We start from the raw sequence: 12,768 nt of genomic DNA, 5'->3' as shown, positions 1-12,768 counted from the left end.
TTTGCTTGTTTCATTGTTGTTTTGTATAAGTGTTATATAAAAGAAGTAGCAATGAATGGACAATGCATTGAACATGACACTTAGGCTGTTTATAATCGTTATGAATGCCTTACATATGTTAGCTTCGCATTGTGGTTGTTTTTGTTTATAAGTGTTGTAAAGGAAATTAGACCTAAAATCAATAATTCAGAGTTGCATGCGGACTTAAGATGAACTCAAGTTTTTTAAAAGGGTTTTAAAATTAGATTGAGATAGACCTAAATTCAAATGATTCTAAAGAGTTTAGTAACCTAGATTAATCTTTTAAAATCGTTTTCATAGGATTAAATTGGTTGGAATAAAAGATTAAATTTGTTGTAAACCTATCTATAAGGGACCTTTTGTCTAAGGCGGGTTCTGACTAGGTTGGGGTTCTTAAGTTGACGGAAACGTAATACCCCTACCTGAGAACCTACCTGGAAAGGTGAATTAGATAGATTTTCAACAAGCATGTGACGATTTGGTCAAAGACTTCGTTAAAGAGTTTAATGGATGATGATCAAAAGTTGTTCAACTATCCAAGGTAAACGTTACTCTTGGGAAAACCTAAAAGTCACTTAGTTAAAATCCTTAGTCGTGTTTTTTCTAAGTAAGCTAAACTCTAGGTTATAAAATACTCAGTGGGAGGAAGAGGCATATCCGATATATCTATGATTCCACTCACGTTTCTCATTTTATGTTCACACTGTGAGGTTCATGCTTGGCCTCGAGATGCCCAGGATGCATCCCCCTTCGGATGGTGTTTGCATGAGTCAATATCAAGGTGGATGGAGAGAGTATTTATAGTAAGTGGGTGAAGGGCGTGTGTCAACACGTCCTATGGTCTCTGTCATTGGTTCACACCCTGAGATCATTCTATATGCCCTCGTGTCGCCTTCGAAGCGGCCCCCTTCGGATGGGTTTTGTGCAGTTGGTCAATATCAAGGTGAACTCCATAAATGGATAGGGTCGCTTTAGGTTTTTCCCCAATCGGATTTTTTCCCTTCGGATTGGCCTTTTGGGACGAACCTTTAGGGCTTAAAATGGCAGGTCACACTTAGGAAGATTGTTAAGTAAGTTAATGATCTCTTGGCCAAATCAATGACGAATTGTCGTTATAGGAACAAGAGTTGTTCTGGTATTAATAACTGGTTGAGAACTTCTCAATTCAGAGGAGGGATAACTAACCTCCCTTCGGCGGCTTTTGTCCTAAACCTTTTGTCACACCCCGCCCCAGACTACTCTCTGAGCCTAGGAAAGGACACGACTGCAGCAGTTATCAACCATTTTGTTGACACTTACTGCCTAATAACTCTTGCGGAAAACTCTGATACCAATGAACAAATTCAACAACCAACTGATTAAGTCAAGGAGATACACAACAATGGAATAAATAGGCCCATTTTATTAGAACAATGTAAAGTTTATACAACTCCAAAACTTAACAACAAAGTTTACAACAATAACTATAAAACTCTGGAAGTGTAACTGTGGCTTGTGGCAGACCTTGATCTTAGTGACACCCTGGAACTCCTCACCTTACGCTATTTGGAAAGAGAAACATGAAATAACAGAATGAGCTTTACAAAGCTCAGTGAGTGGTAAGCAACTTTTAGAGTCTGTTTCAACTCATAAATAACAAGCATATCATAGATACGAGGTTACATTTGAACCTCAGCTTTGAATGAGTCTGTTCTCAACTCTATCTACACGCATGGTAGATAGCTAAACTGATAACAACTTAGAATGAGTATGTTGTCTACCTACACACACGGTAGGTAGTTAACTATTACTAATACAACGCTTACTGTTTTGCGTTTCCCCTTTGTCTCCTATGTGTACATAGCTCCCCGCTCATGGGCTCAGAAGCTAAGGCCATCGGCCCTCTGACCATCCCATATGAGGATCCCCCCACAGGCTCAAGAACTAGACCTCTCGGTCCCTTGACCATCCCGTGAGGTTTTGCTTATGAGCTCAGGAACTAGGTCTATTGACCCCCTGACCATCCCGATCACATAATCTCATTCTCATGCTAGATACTCATTCATAACATATGCATAGACAATTTACTCTAAAATATATGCTTTAAGACTTAACGAAAGGGACCACTCACCTTGGTCGTATAGGAACCTTTCTCTCTAGAAGTTCATTGGTCTTCTCGGGCTCCTCTTGAACCCTAAATTCCATATTCAAATAAATACTCAGATCACTCATAGTTCTAGGCTTTATCTCGAGATACTTCCTTCTACAGATATGCTCTAAAATGTCTCAGGAAGCTAGCTTCAAAATCTTAGCTCATAACTTCTCGTGGTTTGGCTGGAATCTTAAAAACATCAAGACTGGCCCAGCTTACCCGACAGCTCGACCCTTCTATATTTTCATCATTCTACAGTTCGATTCCTCGAAGCTTCTTCAATGGAAGCCCTACCGTGAAAATTAGACTCTTCTAGCTTTCAAGTGGCTTTGAAATCATTCCAAATTCATGAGAATTCTGGGAGAACTTCTCGTCCCAAGTTGATACTACTTCCTGTCCTTTCTGTTCGACAGCATCTTCCTTCTTTTGACCAACACACGGTCTTGCTACCAACGCATAGCCTCCTCCCACTACACTCTTCTTTATGTCCTTTGAAGAGAATTTGAGTTCTCATCTGAAGTGCTTGGCCCTATTTATAGGCGTCCAAGCTTGCTCTAAGGCCGACACCTCTTATTTGGTCACATGTCCAAGTGTCTTTTCCTTAAACTATTACCGTAATCTTGCATCAGCGCAACCCAAGGTGTCTTGCTCCCTTTTTACCAATGCAACCTACCTGAACTTTGCATGTCTTCTTATGCATCCACCTCATTTTCTTAAGGCTTAAGACTTCTTCCTAACAATCCACATGTCCGGATGACGTCCTTGAATGTGTCTATCCCTCATATGCGTTCATCCTTCATATGCGTCCATCCAATTGCCGCAACCTACCTATGTCCGGACACCATCCATCGGTGCATGCATCCATTCACTCTTACCTTGTGCAGTTAATCGACGCAACTTAGTCACATAAGTAAAGCTCATCTTTGGCCGCATATCCTTCTCCTTCGCATGGCTTACCTTTGCTTTATGCTCTCAACTAGGATAATGACCAACACTTCTTCAACGCATACTACTTGCTTGTCTTATGCGCCCATAAGCCCTCGGATGTTCAATACATAGCACATGTCCAACGCATACATCAAACGCATAGCATATCTCTAATGCATAGCATATCACCAACGCATAGCAATCCTTGGGTCAACTTAGTTCTCAACTCAACACCTCAAAGAATAGCTCAGCATCACCTAAGTTCTATCTAATACATTCTTTATGTCCAACATAACTAACCTCACAGACCTTGTTAGCCTTAGCAATGCAAGGATAATCACCATGCAACCACCTTAGCTCATTCCAGCGCCTGGCTCATACTTTAGCAAGGCCACCGCATCCATTGCATCCATCGTCGTATGCCATCACATACTATCAATGCATTCCTTTGGCCGCATACACGCATACCATAGGCCGCCTCACCGCATGCCCTCGGCCGCACACTCTTGCGTAGCAAGGCCGCAGCATGCCACCAACACATGGTACCGCCGCATGACATCAACGCATAACGTTGCCGCATAGCATCACCATGTAACACCAACGCATAATGCTGCCGCATATCGTCGACGCATACCCTTGATCGCACAACACATGGCATCGTCGCATGATGCCACCGCATAGTGCTGTCGTTCACCATCGACGCATACTCCCATCACCGCATGCCATCCATCGTCGCATGCCCTCACATCACCGCATACCCTGGCACTGCATGCCCTCGCATTATCGCATACCCTGGCACCGCATGCCCTTACATAACCGCATGCCCTCGCATCACTGCATGCTACCAACGCATTTCCTTCGGTCGCATAGACGCATACCATCGTGTCCAACACATCCATCGTAGTCGTTGCACCCCATGCGTTGATCTAACCTCTAAAAGCAGTGGCTGCTGCATGTGTTATTCTTGGCCCTACCTAAATCTCTCTCCATGCCCAAGTAACCTCTCAATACTTCATGGCCAACGCATGGCACCACACCAACGCATAGTTTAACACTTAGTCGTTTTTCTCCTTGGCTTCCATCGCATAAACATCTATACTATGCGCCCATCATAGTTTTACCAATGCATGGCCATCCTTAGCTTCCGCACTTAGCCTCACACCACCTCTATACCTTTGGCCATCACATACACACATAGCCCCATGCATTAATGCTTCCTTATATCAACGCATGCCTACTTTTGGTTTCTAAACTTAACCAAATTTCACCCTTTAAGACTTAACTCAAACTACTCAAGGAGAATCTATTCAACACTTAGAAATTTCCTTCACTTCAACATAGGATTTAACTTCTATTTAGTTAATTCCCTTTAACACTTGCTTAAGTAGGAAAAATGGAAATCCGGGTTTCACACCTTTGAAGCATCATTGCAAAACTAGATGTCACACGGGGTTCATGTTATTTTTGCTAAAACCTTATTGGATGTTTTTTTGTTTTACAAGGGGTATTTGTTTAAAATTTAACTTAGGTCAATGTGTTTTTCTTTTCAGCAACTAGTTAATATTTCCATTTAAAGGTTTTAAACATGACTGATTACTTACAAGGGAAAGAATCGTGTGAAACGAATTTCGTGGCAAACGACCTCCATCCCACTACCCTCCAAAAGAGAAGACAAGAAAATAAATATAATTTATTGGTCATGGAGACTTGTCTGGTAGAGAATGATGATTCTGCCTGGATCCTTGATTCAGGTACTACCGATCATGTCAGTTCCTCTTACCAAGGATTCAGGTCCTGGCAAACGTTGCCACAGGGAGAGATGACTCTTCGAGTCGGTACTGGTGAGGTTGTTTCAACTGTTACTGTAGGTAGGCTGAAGTTATTTGTTGACAAGAAAAGTTATCTGTTACAGGATAATGTTTTTGTAGTTCCTCATATTAAGAGGAACTTAATCTCAGTTTCTTGTCTCATTGAACAAAGGTACACCATCTCTTCTTCTGAGAATAAAGTGTTTATTTTCAAGAATGGAATGGAGATTAGTTATGGTTCAATGGAAAATAACTTATATGTACTAAGGTCGTTGGTCATAAAAGCCTTATTTAACACTGAAATGTTCAGTACGGAAACAACAGCTAAAAGACCAAAGATTTCTAAAAAAAAATGCCCATCTTTGGCATCTAAGGTTTGGTCACATCAACCTCAATAAGATTGAGAAGTTGGTGAAAAATCCTTGTCGGAAGCCTTAGAGCTTGTATATTCAGACCTCTGTGGTCCGATGAATGCTAGAGCTCGAGGTGGGTATGAATATTTCATCTCTTTTATAGATGATTATTCAAGGTTTGGGTATCTCTTCCTAATGCAATGTAAGTTTGAAGCCCTTGACAAGTTCAATGAGTATGAGGCTGAAGATGAAAACTTGTTAGGTAAGAAAATAAAAACACTACGATCTGATCGCGATGGAGAGTATATGGACCTCCAATTCCAGAACTATATAATAGAACATGAGATTGCGTCCCAACTCTCGGCCCTTGGTACACCTCAGCAAAATGGTGTATCAGAAAGGAGAAACAGGACCTTGTTGTACATGGTTTGGTCTATGAGTTTTGCTCATCTTCCAGACTCATTTTGGGGATATACAGTGCAGAATGCATGTTATATCCTGAACAATGTTTCCTCGAAAAGTGTTTCTGAAACACTTTTTGAGTCATAGAGAGGCCGTAAAGGTAGATTATGTCACTTTAGGATTTGGGACTGTTCGACATATGTGCTAGTGACTAACCAAAGAAGTTGGAACCACATTCGAAGATTTGCCTCTTTGTAGGCTACCCCAAGGAAACGAGAGGAGGATACTTCTATGATCCAAGTAAGAAAAAAGTGTTTGTTTCCACTAATACTATCTTCTTGGAAGAAGATCACATGAGGGATCATAAGCCACGAAGTAAGCTCATTTTACGTGAGATCTCAAGTGAGACTGAGACTGCTGAAGGTTCGACAAGAGTTGTTGAATAGACCGAAAGATCAACAAAAGTTGTTGAGGTGGGGACGTCTAGTTAACCAGCTTAAGAGTTGAGACTGCCTCGACGTAGTGGGAGGGTTATGAACCCAACGGATCGCTACATGGGTTTGACTGAAGCCCATAACGTCATTACGAATGATGGGGTCGAGGATCTATTATCTTTTAAGAAAGCAATGAAGTATGTTGACAAAAATGAATGGGTTAAGGCCATGAACCAGAAAATGGAGTCTATGTACTTCAATAACATCTAAGAGCTTGTTGATTCACCTGATGAGGTCAAACCTATTGGGTGTAAGTGGATTTATAAGCGAAAGAGAGGTGTCGATGGAAAGTACAAACCTTTAAGGCTAGACTCGTGGCAAAGGGTTATACCCAGGTTGAGGGAGTTGACTATGAGGAAACTTTCTCACCTGTTGTTATACTGAAGTCTATTAAGATTCTTCTGCCCATAGCCACATTTTATGATTATGAAATATGGCAAATGGACGTCAAGACTGCCTTTCTGAATGGTAATCTTGAGGAGACCATCTATATGACTCAACTAGAGAGGTTCATAGTTCCAGATCAAGAGCAAAGAGTTTGCAAGCTTAATAGGTCCATTTATGGGCTAAAAAAAGCATCTCGATCATGGAACATCAAATTTGACACTGCTGTCAAGTCGTTTGGCTTTGACCAGAACGTTGATGAGCCTTGTGTTTCCAAGAAGATCATCAATAGCTCAGTAGTTTTCCTGGTACTGTATGTGGATGATATCCTACTCATTGGGAATGATGTAGGATATCTGTCTGACATTAAGAGTTGGCTAGCTGCCCAGTTCCAAATGAAAGATTTGGGTGAGACACAGTATGTTCTCGGGATCCAGATCATTCGGGATCGCAAGAACAAACAGTTAGCCCTGTCTTAGGCATCGCACATTGATCAATGTTGATAAGGTACAGGATGCAGGATTCCAAGAAGGCTTTGTTACCTTTTAGGCATGAAATCGTTCTGTCTAAGGATCAATATCCTAAGACACCTCGAGAGGTTGAGGAGATGAGACGAATTCCGTATGCTTCTGCTGTAGGAAGCTTGATGTATGCAATGTTGTATACTAGACCCGACATTTGCTATACAGTAGGGATTGTCAGTCGGTATCAGTCCAATCTAGGATTTGATCACTAGACGGCGGTCAAGACGATCCTCAAGTATTTTCGGAGAACGAGGGACTACATGCTTGTGTATGTAGATAAGGATCTGATCCTTACAGGATACACGGACTTTGACTTTCAGACCGATCGAGAATCTCACAAATCGACATCGGGGTCAGTGTTTACTCTGAATGGAAGGGCTGTAGTTTGGCGAAGCATTAAGCAAGGATGCATTGCGGACTTCACTATGGAAGCCGAATACGTAGTGACTTGTTAAGCAGCTAAAGAGACTGTTTGGCTGAGGAAGTTCCTTTCAGATTTGGAAGTTGTTCCAAATTTGGATTTTCAGATCACACTTTATTGTGATAACAGCGAGGCTGTGGCAAATTTGAAGGAACCTCGGATTCATTGTCGGGGTAAGCACATAGAACGAAAATATCACCTGATCAGGGAGATTGTGCATCGCGGTAATATGATAGTCCAGCAGATTGCATGGGAGCACAACGTTGCTGATCCCTTTACAAAGGCCCTCATGGCTAAACTGTTCGAGGGTCACCTGGAGAGTCTGGGTCTGTGGGACATGCGACATCTTATCTAGGGCAAGTGGGAGATGATACTGGGATATGCCCTAGTTTATTGTATATTGTACATTTTTATTGTATTGTACATTAGTCTCCCGAGTCATTAGGACAAGTGGGAGATTGTTGGGATTGGTGTCTTAATTCTCCCGGAGTCTCATTGTTTTGTAAAGATACACATTGTTCAATGAATAAAATAAGTGTTATTTAATTTTTGCATTTACTCATATCCAATAAACAAAGCTCCTTGGTTATCTTAGGTGAACTTAAGCATGTATATGTGATATACAAGTGGATTATGTCTTAAATGATAACCTAAATAAGTCTGTAGTATAAGGATTAAGGTGGGATACTTGATCCGGGTGACACTACGGATACGACCCGCTTTGTAGAGGTTTGTAAGTGTTGTAAGCTACTACAGATGGTAGATCTTAATCATTCGTGTGGAGACGTGGAGCGGGGGTGCCCTATACAAAGAGTTTGTATAAGACCTGGACCACGAGATGACTAGACTCTGTATATAACGTCGTTGATACTAGAGACTTGCATCTTACCTAAATGACCATAGGTGACCTCAATCCTGAGTGTTTTGGGAACTCCTGCCTTTGAGGGCGGTTCTTTGATTAGTATGGGTGAGAGTGGCCAGATTGTCAATTTAACATGCCTACCTTTTTAGGGACTTGTCTGATCTGAGAGCTAGGAACTCAATCCACAAGATGAAATTCACTTCTTTCCCAAAGCAGGGATAAGTAGAGAGATTTCTCCCTTAAGGGTTGATTTCGGGGCTTGAACATAGTGGCCACATCTTCTCTTTGGAAGAAAAGACTCAGTCATAGTAGAACTATGATTTATGTTCATTAGATGGATCAATGGTCCAGTTGTACTTACGAGCGATTTGTGAAGGATTGTCGCACTGCTGATTGGTTAAGATGGACACATAATATATCTGTAGTAAGGAGAGTTCAGCTGTCGGTCTTTAGTGGAGTGCCTGGCAGTTAACAGATGGTTGATCCCATGACTAAAGAGTTTAATCAGTTATTCATGTACCGTTGGAGCTTCGGAGCTACAGGTCCATGAGGTCCCCTTGGTAGGTTGGATTCCGTTGAGGATCAGTTCTTGGTGTTGATTTGAAATGTTCAAATTGACAAGAGGTATTTTGATTATATATGATATAATCGGTATGATGTATAAGATATATCTGGTGGAGGATTGATGTAAATGAGATTTACATTAAGTACCATGGAATAGAAAAAGAACTATAATTTATATGTTTCATGAGATGAAATGTTCAAACTATAGGTTATAAATATAGTATGATAAGTTGGTTATCATTTATGTTTATAATAATATTAATTATTAGATAATTAATTCTTTTTCTTTTAAATAACCAAAGCAGTGGGTGGTTATTGGATCATGGTAACAGTGAGTTTAAAAGGAAAGTGGTTTTCTATTTTGAAAAGTAGTTTTTACAAAAGTTTGAAAAGGATTTTTGAGTTTTCTCTCCGTGCAAAGAAACTCACGAGTCGTTAAGTAAGTACGAATTTACTAAACGATGGCTAGGCAAGCTAAACGATCGTGCAGTGATTACTAAACGATCGCATAGCTTTGCTAGACAATCACTGGCCCAAGGTACACGATCATGTAGAGTCTGTACGCGACAGACCGAGCTAAACAATAGACTAAACGATCACATAGCTTTTGCTAGACGATCGTATAGCTTTATCTAAACGATTGGGCATCGACCTATACGATAGATCTCCGCCATCTCCCACTTGCCCAGTCGTGTACACGATCATTGTTTCCTCCGTTCGTCTGCCTCATACCAAGTCCAAACAGAGCCCACCCTCTGGATTCTCACACCGAGAATACCAAGGTCACCTTGTTGGAGGTGTCAGACTCAACTCGACATCGTCGAGGTTTTCTGGAGGCCGTTCGTGGTGCTGTGGAGGCCGTTCGTGTCGCGAAAGTCGAGCGCGGTGTTCGTGTTATTGCGGAGGAGTTCGTGACCGAGGAGATCATGAAGATGAGTGTGAAGCGTTCGTGTTAAGGTGATCGTTGAGGACGAGCACGAAGTGTTCGTGTGGTGTTTCGATCGTGTAGATTGAGTGTTCGTGGTCGCTGTTGTTTGAGTGGTTGCGCAACGGAGCGTGGAGACATTTCTGCTGATGTGTGTAGATTTTGTCTCTTTGTACATTTGTTATTCATGCTATAATTTCTGGAATTATTTGCATAACCGTTTGTTTGAAGTCGATTGTAAATGATTTGTTGATTCATGATTGTAATTTCGAATAGTCTTGCTTCCACTACTCACGAAAATCTTGTTTTCGATTTCCTTCAGATGCATTATTTAATGTCATAGACTCGAGGACCACCTATTAACTGCTATCGGGACGTCCTTGGATTAATGAAAATAGGGTGACAACTTCAACACTGTATCATTGTTTCAAGTTCTATCAAGATGGGATTATGAAAGTCGAAGCAGACTATAATCAATTTTTAGAAGTTGAGTCTGACTTCATAGATGGAAGATCAAGTCTGATCCACTTGGCACCATTTCATCTGCAAGATCGCGTCTGGTCTGCCTGATTCTGTCTCGTATACTTGATCAAATTTGGTCCATCTGGCTCTGCTTTATATGCAAGATTAACTTTAGTCCGTTTGGCTCTGCCTCATACCCAAGTTTGACTTTAGTCTTCCTTGTTCTGCCTCATCTCCAAAAGTCAAGTCCAATATGTTTGGTTCCACCTCATATATGAGATCGACTGCGGTTTTCCTGACTCCACTTGATTTTTAAAGATCAAGATGGTCTGCCTGGCTTTACCTCATATGTGATATCAACTCTGAGTCCAATCCCCTTGGCTTCGCCTCATATGGAAGATCAAGTCTGGTTCATCTGGCTTTATATTATATGCCATATCAACTTCGGTCTACCTGACTTTGCCACATATGTGAGGTTAAGTCTAGTCTCTATTACTCTTTTTCATCTGTGAGATCAAATGTGGTCTTCCTGGCTTTGCCTTATCTGCGAGATTAAGCCTGGTCTGCCTAGCTCTGCCTCATCTATGAGATTAAGTTTGATTTGCCTGACTCTGCCTTAACTGTGCAATCAAGTCCGGTCTGCCTTGCTTCGCTTCATCTGTACGATCAAGTCCAACCTATTGAGATCCGTGTCTGGTCTATTAAGATTTTCCTTATATTCAAGACCAGATTCAGTTTCTTTGCGTCATCATATCTGTTAGATCAAAGCCAACAAAATGTTGAGATCAATGCCAGTAGAGCACTGAGTTTGAAACCGATGGAATGCTCGAGTCAAAGACTGAAGCCAAAACCGATGGAATCCTTAGGTCGCGCACTAAGATCGAAGCCAACGGAACTCTGAGATCAAAGTTCGTAGAACACTGAGTTTGAAACCGACGGAATGCTCAAGCCAAGGACTTAAGCCGAAACTAACGAAATCCTCAGGTCGCATACTAAGATCGAAGCCAACGAAACTCTGAGATCAAAATCGGTAGAGCACTGAGTTTGAAACCGATAGAATTTTCAAGCCAAAGACTTAAGCCAAATTCGACGAAGTCCTCAGATCGCGCACTAAGATCGAAGCCAATGGAACTTTAAGATCAAAGTCAGTAGAGCACTGAGTTTGAAACCAACGGAATGCTCAAGCCAAAGATTAAGCTGAATCTGATGGAATCCTTAGGTCGCGCACTAAGATCGAAGCTAACGAAACTTTAAGGTCAAACCCGGTAGAGCACTGAGTTTGAAACTGATGGAATGCTCAAGCCAAGGACTTAAGCTGAATCTGAGGGAATCCTTAGGTCGCGTACTAAGATCAAAACCAACGGAACTCTGAGATCAAAATCAGTAGAGCACTGAGTTGAAATCGATGAAATGCTCAAGCCAAGGAAGCTGAATCCAACGGAATCTTCAGGTCGCGCATTAAGATCGAAACCAATGAAACTTTGAGATCAAAGCCGGTAGAGCATTGAGATTGAAATTGACAGAATGTTTAAGCCAAGGACTTGAGCCAAAGCCAATGGAAGCCCTAAGTTGTTCACTAAGATCGACGCCAACGAAACACTGAGATCAAAGCCTCGAACTACCTCCCATTCTATTCATAGTTACAAAAAGAGAGAGAGAGAGAGAGAAAAAAAAAAAAGGGAAAGTCTACTTCTTCAAAATATGCAGAAATCGAAAAAGCAAAAAATTGCTTCGTAGAATGCAAGTTACCTATAGCTTTAACTCCTGTAAAAAAAAATGAGGGCAAGTTAGTAAATTTGAAAAAAAAAAGTAAAAACTCTAATAGATAAAAAAAATGAAAAAGTTAATGGGAATTTTTTTAACAAAATCAAAATGAGGAAAAAAAGGAAAAAATTTGAACATATATATATATATATATATATATATATATATATATATAGAGAGAGAGAGAGAGAGAGAGAGAGAGAGAGAGAAACGACAAGAGAAAAAAACAAAAAAAGGAAATAAGAAATAAAGAAAGAAAGAAAAAAAAAAGAAAAGAAAAGAAAAGAAAGAGGAAAAAAAGAAAACAGAAAAGGAAAAGAAAAGAAAAAAAGAGAAAAAGAAAAGAGAAAAAAAAGAAAAGAGAAAAAGAAAAAAAGAAAAAGAAAAGAAAAGAAAAGGACAAAATTTTTAACCTAAACTCATCCCAATCTTTTTGTGTCTGTCACCTCTTGCTTCTTTCTCTCTCCCTTCATCTTTCACATAGACTCTCTCTCACACCCTCATAATCTGCTCCTTCTCTCACTCTGTCGATCTTCTAGCAGCACCACACTAAGATTCTCCATCGTCGTCGATTGTAGCATCGCTTAAGGCTCGCACGTGGTTCAGTCTTCCTGTGGCCAAGAGCGTCGCCGCTCGTCTAATTCTCCGTCGTCGGCCATTCTTCAGTTGTTCAAGGGTAGATGACGATGAGTTTTTGTTGGAACTGGCTACCCTCAGACAGTGAAA

This window comes from Benincasa hispida, chromosome 10 (genome assembly GCF_027475165.1).
Source record: "Benincasa hispida cultivar pf3 chromosome 10, pf3_genome.v1.1, whole genome shotgun sequence".
Taxonomy (NCBI): Eukaryota; Viridiplantae; Streptophyta; class Magnoliopsida; order Cucurbitales; family Cucurbitaceae; genus Benincasa; species Benincasa hispida.
The sequence above is the reverse complement of the archived record's forward strand: the minus strand, read 5'-3'. Positions refer to the sequence as shown.